Consider the following 13,782-nt stretch of genomic DNA (forward strand, 5'->3'; position numbering starts at 1 on the left):
ATATTAGCCATCCATCTGTCTATCCAATTTTGCACAGGTAAAAATGCTAGAACCATTACTAAGTCAGTTACCAGGCCTGCAATGAAGCTCAGTTGGTGCTGTTAAATACCTTTCTACATTTTTTTAATGCTGTCTACTTGTAAAAATGGCCCATGTTGCTTCCACACAGTCATAAAACAGTCCATCACTTTGGGGAGAAGTCCTTTGAGCTGACTGATGGGCATGCATGATATGAGGTTAAAGGTCAGACTTACCTGCGGAGTGTCTGGAAAGAGGATGATGATGGCAGTGAGTGTGAAGGCCCCTCTGGGTGAAATCAAGAAAAAACAATATGTGCTTGCAGGTGAGAGAGCCCAAGTGTAGCAGTCCAGCCGGCCGCAGCGTTCAGGAAATGGGAGCTGACCATGAGGAGGGTGGGCATACGGATGGAGGGATGGAGAGATGGATGAACAGAAGGGTAGAGAGGAGAGGTTGCCTCACCTTCACCGGGGTAATCTGTCTATAAGCAGGGTCACTGCAGACCACACAAGTCACATGACCTGCCTGACCGTAATCCCATAATCCACTCCGTCCAAATGCCAGACACATAAACACTTGCGCACACACTTACAGGAACACCTCAAAGCACATTCTCCAAAAATGACGCCAGACCAAAAACACACAGTTCACTCCTGAATCTCATTTCAGAGATCTCAAACCTCTCTCTCTCTCCCTGCCTACTATTCCCTATTTGCTCTACCCTATTACCTTTTTACCATCTCCTGCCGTCTGCTATTGTGCCTGTTATTTTTCACTTTATCTTTTGGGACTTGTCATCTGTCTACTCAGTTCCATACAGTTACAACAGCTAGATGCAGAATTGGCTAACTAACCCATGAATGATTCTGACATCAAATCTTAGCACAACTCATCACTGAGCATTTTCACACAGTGATGAATAAATAAATGATCATTGATTTTCCTCTGTGTGTGAGATCAGTAGTGTTTGCAAAGTTCTGAGAAGTTGTTGCCATGTTTGTCAAACTTTCAGGCCAAGGCTACCTGCTAGCATCTGTAGCACTTCAGTAGAACAACCAAAAATTGAGAAACACACAGAGTAGTATATTTGAAACCTTTTTCTTTCAAAAATCAACTGGTTTCATAATATGTTCAGTGTAAACATACATGTTTAAGAACTGACAAAAGATAAGAAGGATCCTGAAAACCATGTTTACAGTCATCAAACCAGGGAAATTGTTTAGCCATTGATGTTAAAGAGGCAGATTTTCATGTCTAATAAGAATTTATAAGGATAATAAGGATGAGGTTTTAGTGATGGAAGCTACCCCTTCAGATAAAGCTAACACCAGAGCTTGTCAGAGCAATGTTAAATGCTGAGGAGCTTGTCAGTGCTGAGGAGGCCTCGTCATCTTTTACATAACTTTTTTGCCAACCTTAGTTAATGAAGCAATACAAAGAATGGGATGTGTATGAGTGTTTTAATATTTATCATTACACACAATGTTTTAATCACAAATGTGAGTGCTGTACAGTCCTGTTCGATCTGACTGATTCCTCAAGCTTGTCAACAGCTAGTTAAGAAAAGCTAACTAGTTAGCTAGCTAACTAATCTTAACATTTTTCTGTAACATTATTCATCATTAGACCTCATATTAACATATTTTTAGCAAACACAGTAAGCCAGATAAAGTCTTGCTCACCTCACAGCCAGAATAGTCTGTCTGTAAATAATTTTGAGTGTGGCCCTGCATTTAGATTAAGCCAAAACTCTTTCAGCTTCAGGAATGAAACAAAAATATCACCACCATCCAGATGATCAGGATATCATGTGTCAGGCATACGATCCTCAGCAACACCTTTTCACCATCTTTAGCCTAATTCTGATTAATTTATTGCCACTGCCATTCTCACTGCAGGTTTGTTGTTTTTCCTTCACTTTGTTGAGGAAGGTAGCATTTAGAGAAGATTGTGACTGTCTGAGAGGTGTGTTAAAACATATTTCTGCTCATCTTATAATGGTTTGAATCTGTTCTTGAAAATGTGTTTTTTCTTTAATTATCAGTTGATCACATACAATGACAAATTGTGGCGTCCCACTACTGGCTTGCTCTGTCAGTGTTAGCACCTATCATAAATTGAAGATGTATGGTTAGAAGTGACCTGCCTGCTATCTAGGCTGTTTCAGCAGTACTGAGCGGCGATTCTCCCTGGCTGCCTATTCAGTAAAGAGCATTCGCTTTTAAAGCGCAATTTTTGCCTGTGTTTTCTTTTTCACTTATGCTACAATATCAATAATAAATTTAATTAAATGGGAATTCCACCTAGTTTTTAAAATTCCTATGTAATTCAGTTGTTCAAAGTCACTCAGATTGGTTTGATGTGAAAGTCAAAATTCTTCACAGTGATGATGATAAGAACCAGGGGTCCTGACGTTTACAACAAAAATATAGCCATCATATTTACTATTCAAAATGGCCAGCAAACCTACATGTGTCTTCCAAGTTTTCATATTTATATTTTATATTTTATGTGCATGTACCCCTCCGCTATAAATGGACTTTTAAAAGTATATTTTACACAAAACTGTGGCAAAGCAATGTTTCAGGAATCAACATATTCACAAATATTTCATGCAACTTTTTGTGATGTAGTGTTTAGAGGTATTAACCACTGTGAACAATTATGACTTGACAAGTTTCTCTAGAACAGAGCCTTTCACATCAAACCACTCTGAATGACTTTGTTTGCAAATGTGGAGAAACAGTGTTGGGCTCCCCTTCAATGTTGAGTAAAATTTCAAATGTTTGTTTGGAATTGGAAAGTTTTCAATCTATCAAACAGATTTCAGTCAGTTCATCAGTGTTGAAGTGAGGTCTGCATGTGGATGGAGATCATTTGAAGCTAATAAATATAAAAGAGCTCATAAATTGCATGAATAAGCAGGAGAGCTTTGCCCTGCTGTCAGCCAGATGAACTTTTCATACTCAGATGTGAGACAGTCGGTCTGTCCTTCTGCTTTGATTGTGTGTGTGTGTGTGTGTGTGTGTGTTCATTCTGTTCCGACCGAGTTGAGATTATCTGGTAGAGGTATCTGAGGTGATGCCTGCTCTTCGGGTCCTGTCGCCATAGTAACAACTCAGATGAGACTGGTCCAGACGGTGTATGAGGGTTAAGGAAGGAAGAAGAAGGGTGTTTATTGGACAGAAAGTTATGTGCTGTTATGTTGGTGCGGGTTAGATGTGTATTTGTGGAGATTGATACACTCAGTTATGTGGCAGTTATGTGGGCACACGTTGCACACATACTGTGCTCTGGTATCTTGTAGTTTAAGTTGTGTGGTACGGGTGATGGACGTGCAGTTTCGCATTTTGTGGTTGATGTGAGGGCAGATTAGACCTGCACGAACAGACTGAGCAGATAAGTAAAATGATTTATATAATAAAGCTAAATGGGCCTCTTTGTTGCAGTATAAAGTAATCAGAAGAGGACCTTTTCAGGGCAAATGGCCCATTTACTGCTGCAGAAATCAACAAAGAAACAGTAAAAGTTTCACAATAATAACTTACCGCGAAGTACTTTAGCAAATGACATGGCATGACAATTAATCCTGCGTGTGTCCTGCCAGAGAAAGTTCTCTGTCTCTCCCTATCGCTCTCTGTATCTAGGTGGGGAAGTTAACAGGTGGTTGGGATTCGATATGACCCATGTTCACCTACTGAGCTGATGTTAACACAGATGACCCCTCAGCCTCATCTGTGTGTAAACGTGTGCTGCGCACGTATCCTTGTAGACTTGTGCCATCTTTCATTCTCATTTCCATGGCCGTTTCGGGAACATTTGGGGTCCCTAACTGACTTGCTGGTCCTCACTAATTATTATTATGTATGTGGTAATGAAAACAATGAATACTTCATTTATTTTAGTTGAGAAAAGAAGATATTAAATGCTATGTTAAACACAAAGAAACAGGAATTCAATTGAATTCAACAACTCAACTGGTTAAATTAATTTAATAAATGCAATGAAATAAATTAAATGAAATAAAGTACAATGGCTAAGTGTCATGTGCATAATGCATAAAGCAAAAGCTTCAATAATGTGTTTATAAGATGTTTACCCCGGTTAGATTACATGTTTTGTTGATTTTTCTAAGTGAAAATAAGTTAACACATCCTCTAGAGGGAACAAACAATAAGGGATTTTTCCGTAAATTTTAGCGTACAATTTCTATTTATTTGCTATGTTTAATATATTGTAAAAATTTTAAGTTATTTTCCCCCCATAATAAAATTAGCAAATAAACATTGTAAGTTTGTTCTCTGTTGAGAGGATGTATTGTCACTTAAAAATAAAAAAATAAAAAATAAATAATAATAAAAAATTAACCTGACCAGAGGTGCCCAAACTTTTGCATTAGTTTTACATTGTGTTCAAATTTTGTGAAGAATGGGAAAAAAATCTTGTTACATCAAAAGGTTTTCTTCTTTCTCCTATAAAGTTGCTATTACTATATTAATTACTATACTGTTTCGTATATAAAAATATATCTACAAGGGGCTCTAAGCTATTAACGTTCACACTAATGAAATTTAGGCAGTTTAAGTTTACTTGTGTATTTTTTCTCCATTTTATGAATAATGTTCTTATTTCTTAAATACTTAGTTTTATATACAGAGGGTTCATCTCTGTTGTAAACACTACAGTTTGGGATCACATTATATTAATGTTTGTCATTGTTTTTTATACATTAGTAACTTGTAGATAGCATATATTTTATGCCATATGTGCTGGATATATTTAACTGTGCCATTATTGAATACTTACATACATGGAATTATATAGCGATATATTGAGAAGTATGTGCATATACTGCATATGTTTAATATGAAAACATATATGTACATATATTTGTCTTCTGGATGGGGACTAGAGTTTTAGTAATGATTTTATAGATGGGTTTGTTTTTTTCTCAGCAGCTGATAAGCGTGACTGTGTGCTTTGTGGAGCATCTTTTGACCTGACATGTTACTCGGATCATCAGGCCAGCTACCTCGTGAACCCGTAAGCAGGTGGTTCATAACAGGTGTGTGCGTGTATGGGTCTGCGTGTGTGCCTGATAGTACATTGCATTAATATGGAATAAATTCCATATGTATTGGGAAGACTATAACATCATGAGAGATTGTGGATTATTTTACTATCAAAATCTTTACATTTCCTTTAAACCAGATAAAACATAATGAATTGTAATGTGATGTCTCCTTAAATCACATGATCCAAAGCTCTTAGGCTGCTTCTCTTTTTTATTTTTTTTGTGGAAATGAGAAACATAAAAAAATGTTTGTGATATTAGTATACGCACTTTGTGTTAATAAGTACCTTACCATTACTGAATTAAATTACCTCAGTAAACATCTTTCAAATTATTTTCATTATTTTAATTACTAAATTATTTTATTTGATCGTAGTGGAAATATAAAAGGAAATATAGAAATCTGTTCATTGTGGTGTAAAAATGTCATGTTGTGACAAATTTGACCATGTACTGAAGGACCTCATGTGATGGACAGCTTGTTTGATTTCAACCTGACCAGTGGGTTTCAACACTGACCACTGATCCAGTTTGATTGCTACACTCACAAAAGGTTTTCAGCCTGTTATTAAATGGTTTAATTTTTGTAATAATTACAGAATAGATTAAAGAATATGTTTTAATCCTGTTTCTTTCAACCAAGACTCTAAAATCCAGTTTATAAAGATGAGAAACGATAGAAGGCACAACACTGCCCTCTTGTGGATTTATGAACTACTACAGATTGTGGCTGCAGTTCTCAGAGCAGAAGCTCTAAAAGCCATGATTCTTTATTATAGTTCTATTGCAGTGCTAATCTAACCATTGATCATAGGTGCAGAGACTTGTATAACTAACTCTTGTGCTTATTTGTGTGAAAGTGCATACATTTCTAATTATTAGTTTATTAACAGTGACCTACAGAATATAGACATTAACATTACATTGAAGAGCCCATATCCTTCATATATGTATTTTTTTTTCACTCCTAATGCTTGTGTGGTTTTATGTACCAAAAACATTCGTAATTCATTTTCATATGACAATTTTCCAAACTTTTTTTATTCCTTAAATTAAACTGGCTGTTCCTTTAAGTCTAATATATGTAATGACCTCTGTTCTGTTTGGCTGCTCTGTATTGTGTCTCATTCAAAAAGCAGTCCAGACTTAAAGACTCGTTATATCATCAGCATTAATACGTGGAGCTAAACTGCTGTATGCTAAGTGGGTATATGTACATAAATGTACTGGTTTCTGTGATATTACAAAGGTTTTACAGCTTATTTTCTATATAACATACATAACATTTTCTATGTTAACATACTACATACTACATCTGTTATTTTGACGTCAGTTTCGTCTTAAAAGTTTAAAACCTGTTTATTTTTCATGATTTCATAATTTGTATTTCTTTCCCTGAGATTTGCTCATGATGTTTGTGCTGTTTTCTAACCAAAAAGACATAAATTATTTAATATTACCATTTTGCAACCTCTCTTTATCTCTCACCATTAATCAGGCCGATATACACTCACTGACCTCTTTATTAGCAACACTATATGAATACTGAGTAGGGCCTCTCTTTGGTCTCAGAACAGCCTTAGTTCTTCATGGCATGGATTCCACAAGATTTTGGAAAGGTTCCTTCAAGATTCTGGTCCATGTTGACATAATTGCATCATGTAATTCCTTTTTCAGGTGCACTTTCATGCTGTGAATCTCCTGTTCCACCATATGCCAAAGCTGTTCTGTTGGATTCAGAATGGTGACTAGAAAGACCACTGAGGAACACTGAACTCATTGTTACGTTCATGAAACCAGTTTGAGACGACTTCTGCTTTGTGACATGGTGCATTATCATGCTGGAATTAGCCATTAGAAGATGGGTAGATTGTGGCCATGAACGGATGCACGTGGTCAGCAACAATGCTCAAATATCCTGTGGCATTCAAGCAAAGATTGGTGTTAACAGGCCCAAAATGTGCCCAAAAAACATTCACTACACTATTACACCACCTCCACCAGCCTGGACTGTCAACACAAGGCAGGTTGGGTCCATGGATTCATGCTGTTGGTGCCAAATTCTGACTCTGCCATCTCTGTGCTTCAAGAGAAATCAAGATTCATCAGACCAGGCTACATTTTTCCAGACTTCAACTGTCCAGTTTTGGTGAGCCTGTGCCCACTGTGCACAATGCAGCCTCAACTTTCTATTCTTGGCTGACAGAAGTAGAACCTGATGTGGCGTTCTGAGATGCTCACCACATTCTGCCCACCACAATTGTCAGGAGTGGTTATCTGAGTTACTGTAGCCTTTCTGTCAGCTCGAACCAGTCTGGCCATTCTCCTTTGACCTCTCTCACCAGCAAAGCATTTCTGTCTTCAGAACTGAATGTTTTTTCTTTATTGCCCCATTCTGAGGAAACTCAAAAGACTGTTGTGTGTGAAAATCCCGGGAGATCAGAAGTTATAGAAATACTCAGACCAGCCTGTCCGGCACCAACAATCACACCACGGTCAAAATAACTGAGATCACATTTTTCTCCATTCTGATGGTTGATGTGAAGATTATCTGAAGCTGCTGGCGCGTATGATTTTATGCACTGCACTGTTGCCACACAATTGGCTGAATAAATAATTGCATGAATTACTAGGTGTACAGGTGTTCCTATTCAAGTGCCCAGTGAGTGTATGTAAATGACCTCTGATCTGATTGGCTGGCCTGTTTTATGCCTCACGCAAAAAGCAGTCCATATGGACCATTTTGACTGGGGAGTGAATGGTTTGTTTCAAAACTTTGACAGTTTTAACACACTAGATTAAACTTTATCAAATTGAAGACCATTTACTTTGTTATGGTATCAGTTTCACTGGAAACTTGATTTATAGTTCAAAGTCTTTTAGAAGAGGCCAAAAGTGGTGGTGAACTGTGAAAGTTTCTCAGCACTACTGAAGTACAGAATGTTTCCCTCACCACTTGCTCACTCTTTGAACCGCACTGCTGCTAATCCCCCGACTCCTCAGGTGGTGCATCCCAGCCGAGTGTGTGCGTGCGCATGTGTATATGTGTGTGTGTGGAGCCAGATGACAAAAGGAGAGTTTGGACGTGGCATGAAACCGGAAAGAGTTACACAAAGCACGAGTGACAGAATGAAGGGGACCATGCCGTCTGGACCATGAGGAGGGGAGGCTTTGATCTGTCTGTTTCTGGAAGAGGAGGAGCAGAGTGAGGGAGAGAGAGAGTGTGTGTGTGTGTGTGTGTGTGAGAGAGAGAGAGAGAGAGAGAGAGAGAAAGGTAGCTCCAGAGTCCTTCATGGGGCTGGGGGAATGGAGGGGGGCAGTGGGGTCTGTGAACAGCAGCCTTGGCCCGGCCTCAAGTACAAGGAAAGGAAGGAGAAAGAGAGAGAGCGAGAGAGTGAGAGAGAGAGAGAGAGAGAGAGAGAGAAGAAAATGGAAGTGAGGAGGGAAAAGCAGTGGAATTTCCAAATGAAAGGAGAAGTTTTTTCTTTTAATGCGATTAAAGTTTTCCATCTCACTGCATCTCCTGTGGACAGTCCGACTCCGAGCACTCTGTGTTTGTGTGTGCGTGCGCGCGCGTGACTTGAACCGGGTGAACTGCTAGAGATCTGTGACTGAAAATGACAAGAGTGGGCAGAGCTTGACAGGTGTGTGTGTGTAAGAACTTGGACTGACGAGTGTGAGTCAGAGGTTACAGAGTTTAGAAACACAGCAATCACAATCATACAATTTATCATGGAGTATTTTACAATAGACCCTCATGAGGAGGTGGTCAGGGCTGTAAAGGCTAGCACACCAAGAAAAATCTCTCATCTTCTTTGTGTGTGTTTGTGTATAATTTTGACACTTTTAAGGACCAATTGTCTTCATGATGATAGGAAAGCACGAGTGTTTTGTAGAAATAAGGACATTTTCCTGAGTTTCACAAGAAAAACATCCCTTTCCACCACAAATGCAGCTCACCGTCCTCACCAAAACTATGAGTTAAAGGGCTCACAACCTACATTTTTATTGTATTATTTTTTTTTCCCTGAGGTCCACCTATATTGTTTCTGTGCCTTTATATACCAAATTCACTTCACTTTTCACTGCAGTCCTCAGACCAAGTTCCCTTTCTTCCTTGTCTAAGTATGTCATATTTTATATATAAAGAAGCTGTAAACATAAAAGATAAACGGTCCATTTTTCTTGGACCAGAGATTTACTTGTAATGTTTGTGTGGTTTTATGTACCAAAATATTTGGTACAAAAACAGGACTTACAGAGCTGTTTTTGTTACTGTACCTTTAAGATTGATACATGTAAACGACCTCGTTCTCTGTGTTCTGATTGACTACTTTTATTGTTGTTTTGTGCCTGATTGTGTGACTTGGCAGGGCTAAACTGCTGCATATGTCTCCACCTATTCAGTGTGGATAATGTGTTTGTGATGTCACATAAACAGTGAATTCAAAATGGCCCGTGTTACAGCTTTGTTCCTATATATGAACTGGAGAGTGAAACTTAGAACTTTAACAGTGTTTACATAATTACAGAGCCCTGCTGGTGACACCCCATATAAATAAAAATACTGCGTGGCCATGACTTAGCAAGGCACGGGAACGAGATAATTAAATCGTGGCAATGACTTAGTTAAGCGTGGGAGCGAGATAATTAAGTTGTGGCCACCACTTAGTAAGGCATGGGAACGGGATACTAATGCATGGCCAGGCCTTACTAAGGCATGGGAACGAGATCCTAATGTGTGGCAATGACTTAGTAAGCGTGGGAGCGAGATAATTAAGTAGTGGCCATGACTTAGCAAGGCATGGGAATGAGATACTAATGCGTGGCCACGACGTAGTAAGGCATGGGAACGAGATCCTAATGTGTGGCCAAGACTTAGTAAGGCGTGGGAATGAGATTCTAATGTGTGGCCATGACTTAGTAAGGTGGGGGAACGAGATACTAATGTGTGGCCATAACTTAGTAAGGCGTGGGAACGAGATCCTAATGTGTGGCCAAGACTTACTAAGGCGTGGGAATGAGATTCTAATGTATGGCCATGACTTAGTAAGGTGGGGGAACAAGATAATTAAGTCGTGGCCACGACTTAGTAAGGCGTGGGAGCAAGATACTAATGCGTGGCCAAGACTTACTATGGCGTGGAAACGAGATAATTAAATCATGGCCACAGCTTAGTATGGCATACGAACGAGATAATTTAGCCTTGACCACAGCTTAATAAAGCATGATCTCGTTCCAATGCCTTACTAAGTGGTGCTCACTACTTAATTATCTCATTCCCATGCCTTACTAAGATGTAGCCAAGCATTAGCGTCACATTCTCATGCATTAATAAGGCGTGGCCACGCATTCTTTTTATTTATACGGGATGTCACCAGCAGGGATCCGTACATAACACATCATACTTGTTTGTTTAAAAAGAAAGTGAGGATTTTTTCCCGTGATATTGGCCCTTTAAAAAACTGCCTTTTGGTTAATGAGGTTAAGGTTAGCTGTGGGTGTAGATGTAGGAGTAGCGTTGCTCAGCTAAGTAATACAGAAGTCAGTGAAAGTATTCACTAATATAGTAACACCAACATTGTGTGTGCGTGTTTGGTGGGCTAGCGTGGCATATGGCCTTTGCTTTGAGGATGTTGCTCATCGCTAATCATATGCTGATCTCCTCTCCTCTGGAGCTGCCCTGAGTAAACATACACACACACACACACACACACACACATGCTGGTGGTCACAACTGTGGGCAGCTGGTTAGGCAGAGGATAAGCAACTGGGCTCATGGACATGCAAGATTTAATGTATCAGCGCAGTGATAAGAAAACCATGTAGCTGTGTTTTTTCAGCTTTAATACTTTCACAACATATGAAAATGTCAGCTGTCCTTTACATTACATGAACATTTCATGATGAATGACCCTGAAAAATGTTCCTAATTTACTTTAAGTAAGTTTTTGGACTTTTACCTTATTTCTCATTTGAACCATATGTAGACATACTATGAAATGGTGTGTCTTTATGGTTAAGGTGCAACACATAACATGCAAAATATGACAAGTCACAGTATACAAGATTGTCTCAAGCAGTACATACATAGCAGCACGTGTTCAGAACAGCTTATCACTACATTTTATTTTAAAAGTTACATTACATTATAAAGTTACTAGAGATGTTAGGCTAAGAAGATTTTTTTTCTTGTTCAATAAGTTGAAGATATGAGATTTTGTTTGCATGTGTAGGCCTACTCATTAGTTACTTGCTTGTTTGTGAGTGTGTGTATAGCTGAGGGTCATGTGAGTCAGAGGTTAAAGAGATTAGAGGCACAGCGTTCAGTATGATACAATTAATCACAATATAATTTTTAGTAAACCCCAAGAGGATGTGATCTGGGCTGTAAAGGCTACATTTTAGCATACCAAGAAAACTTGCAAGCAAAACTGCCCATTTCACCACAAACGTAGCATTTATTTCCTAAAAAACTAAAAATGGGCCCTTGGGTTCATAATCAGTGTGCATAATCAGGTTCCCTAGGTGTCCTAAGGTCAAAAGTTCAAGGTTCGGCTAGTCAAGAGGTGTTAGCTCATTATGAGAAAACATGTATACAACGTGTTAAACTTTTGGTGCTGGGTCGCAGAGAAATCTGCCACTAACAAGGGTGTGCTCCCTCTAAAATCTGCTCCCAAATATCTCTAGTTTCTGCTCTTTTTTTAATGTTTGGAGTACAATCAATAACACAAGCCAAAAAGCTAGGTAGCAAAACTGTTGTTAGTTAACAGAACAGTTTTTCCATTGCAAGAGATATTATTTGTTTTTACTGTATGTAATATCTTCTGTGACATTGCGACATTCATCTACAAAAATTGTAGTTTTTATAGGAACTTTTTTCAGCCATGCTAACTTACATTACCTCCAATGACAGGCTTGTTTTCCGTTGGACAATATTGACGAATGCACCTTTGCCCCCTACTTTGAGTGCCACCTTCCTGAGGTGTTGGATTGGATTAGAAATTTCATGCTCAGTTTGTTCACACTCTAATAATCTATGTTCTCACCCACATGTAGCCAAAAAATTCTCATGGATGTCCACAGACATTCTCGTTATGAGATCACGTCTGGCTCCATGAGACTAGTCAAAATTTGCAAGACTTTTCTATCCAGATTTTTTATGTGCATTTTCAAAATTTGCATATAACAGATGGATGGAAAATCCACAATTGAGAGTGGAGCAGGTATGAAGTTGAGTCCGAGGGGGTGTGCGTGTGCTGGCTTAAGCCCTGCGGACATCACGCTGTGTAGATAAAGGCTTACGTGAGCTCTAATCTAACATGCATTTAAAGCTTTCCTCAGGACGACTTCTTAACACTCCATAACTACCTCACCACCCGGACCCCTCACTTTACCTCTTTGTAATGGCAACATGGACCCGCACACACACACACACGCGCAGCGGGACTCTCCTCCCAGCATGCACCTCTGTGTGCAAACACATTCCTGTGGCCGCTGACCCCCAGCCCAGCGGTTGCCATAGTGACCAGTGCCCCTCTCCATGGCGACAGCTCCCCTACCCTCCCTCCCTCCCTCCCTCCCTCCTTCCCTCCCTCCTTCCCTCCCTGCGGCTCAGCCCAGGCCGGGCTGGCATCTCCAGGTGACCGGCTCTCTTCTTCTTCTTCTCCTCTCTCCTTCCTTTCTTTCTTTTTTTTTTCTTTTTCTTTTTTTCTTGCCGTCTTTGTTTCCTTCTTTGTCTCTTTCCGCCCATTTAAACCTAGTTCCTTTTTCACTTTTCTCACTGCTTCTGCCACAAATCCTCCACCTCCCACTTTCTTTTTCTTTTGCTTCTTTTCCTCTTCTCCCCTGTGTGGGCCGGATGAGCGAGTGAATAGGAGTCACTTTCTCTCATCACTTCATCCTAATCACTGACCCTACACAATGTAAATCCAGATGTTTGGGTTCTAAACACTTTTTTTAAACCTTTTTAAAATACGTCACATTGTTTAATTGAGTTATTCCCCTATTTAAGAACAAACTGTGGAAAGCTTGACTGTAACATCAAACTAGTGTTTATTTGATGTTACGGTCAAGAGAACAGTTATTTGAAAAATTATTGCGTGATTGCTAATAGGTGTGCTTTTGTTGTTTATTTTGGTTAAATGTATGTATTTTTGATACCTTAAAGTCTAACAAAAGTATATACAATATTATGCAAATCTTAGAGAAAATGGCCATTGTGAACAAGTTACTCATTTTTCAGGAGATATTTCTGAGATATTTCTGACGACATTAAAGATAATCCACTTATCTTTAACATCAAATGAAAATAAGAGGAAAACAACAGGATTTTCCAAAACTGGAGTTCAAAAATGTATTAAAATATTTATTGAAAATGGGACTCTAACAACTGTGCAAGACCTGGTAGACCACAAAAACTGCCACCGTCAGGTAAACAGTACTTAAAGCTTTCATCTCTGAGAGAGAGGAGAAAATCAAGCTCCACTCTTATTCAGATCTGAAAAAATCCACAAGTCTTTCTGTCCATCCTTCCACTGTGAGAAGACAACTCAACACTATAAGCCTAGAAGGATGAGTAGCTGTTAAGAAGCCATTACTGAGAAAAAACAATGGACAAAAACTAAGAAAATTTGCAGATCACATAAAGAAGCTGCATGTGTTCTCAGAATGGACTGACCACTCCAGAG

Source organism: Colossoma macropomum, unplaced genomic scaffold (assembly GCF_904425465.1).
Source record: "Colossoma macropomum unplaced genomic scaffold, Colossoma_macropomum, whole genome shotgun sequence".
In the NCBI taxonomy this organism is placed as follows: Eukaryota; Metazoa; Chordata; class Actinopteri; order Characiformes; family Serrasalmidae; genus Colossoma; species Colossoma macropomum.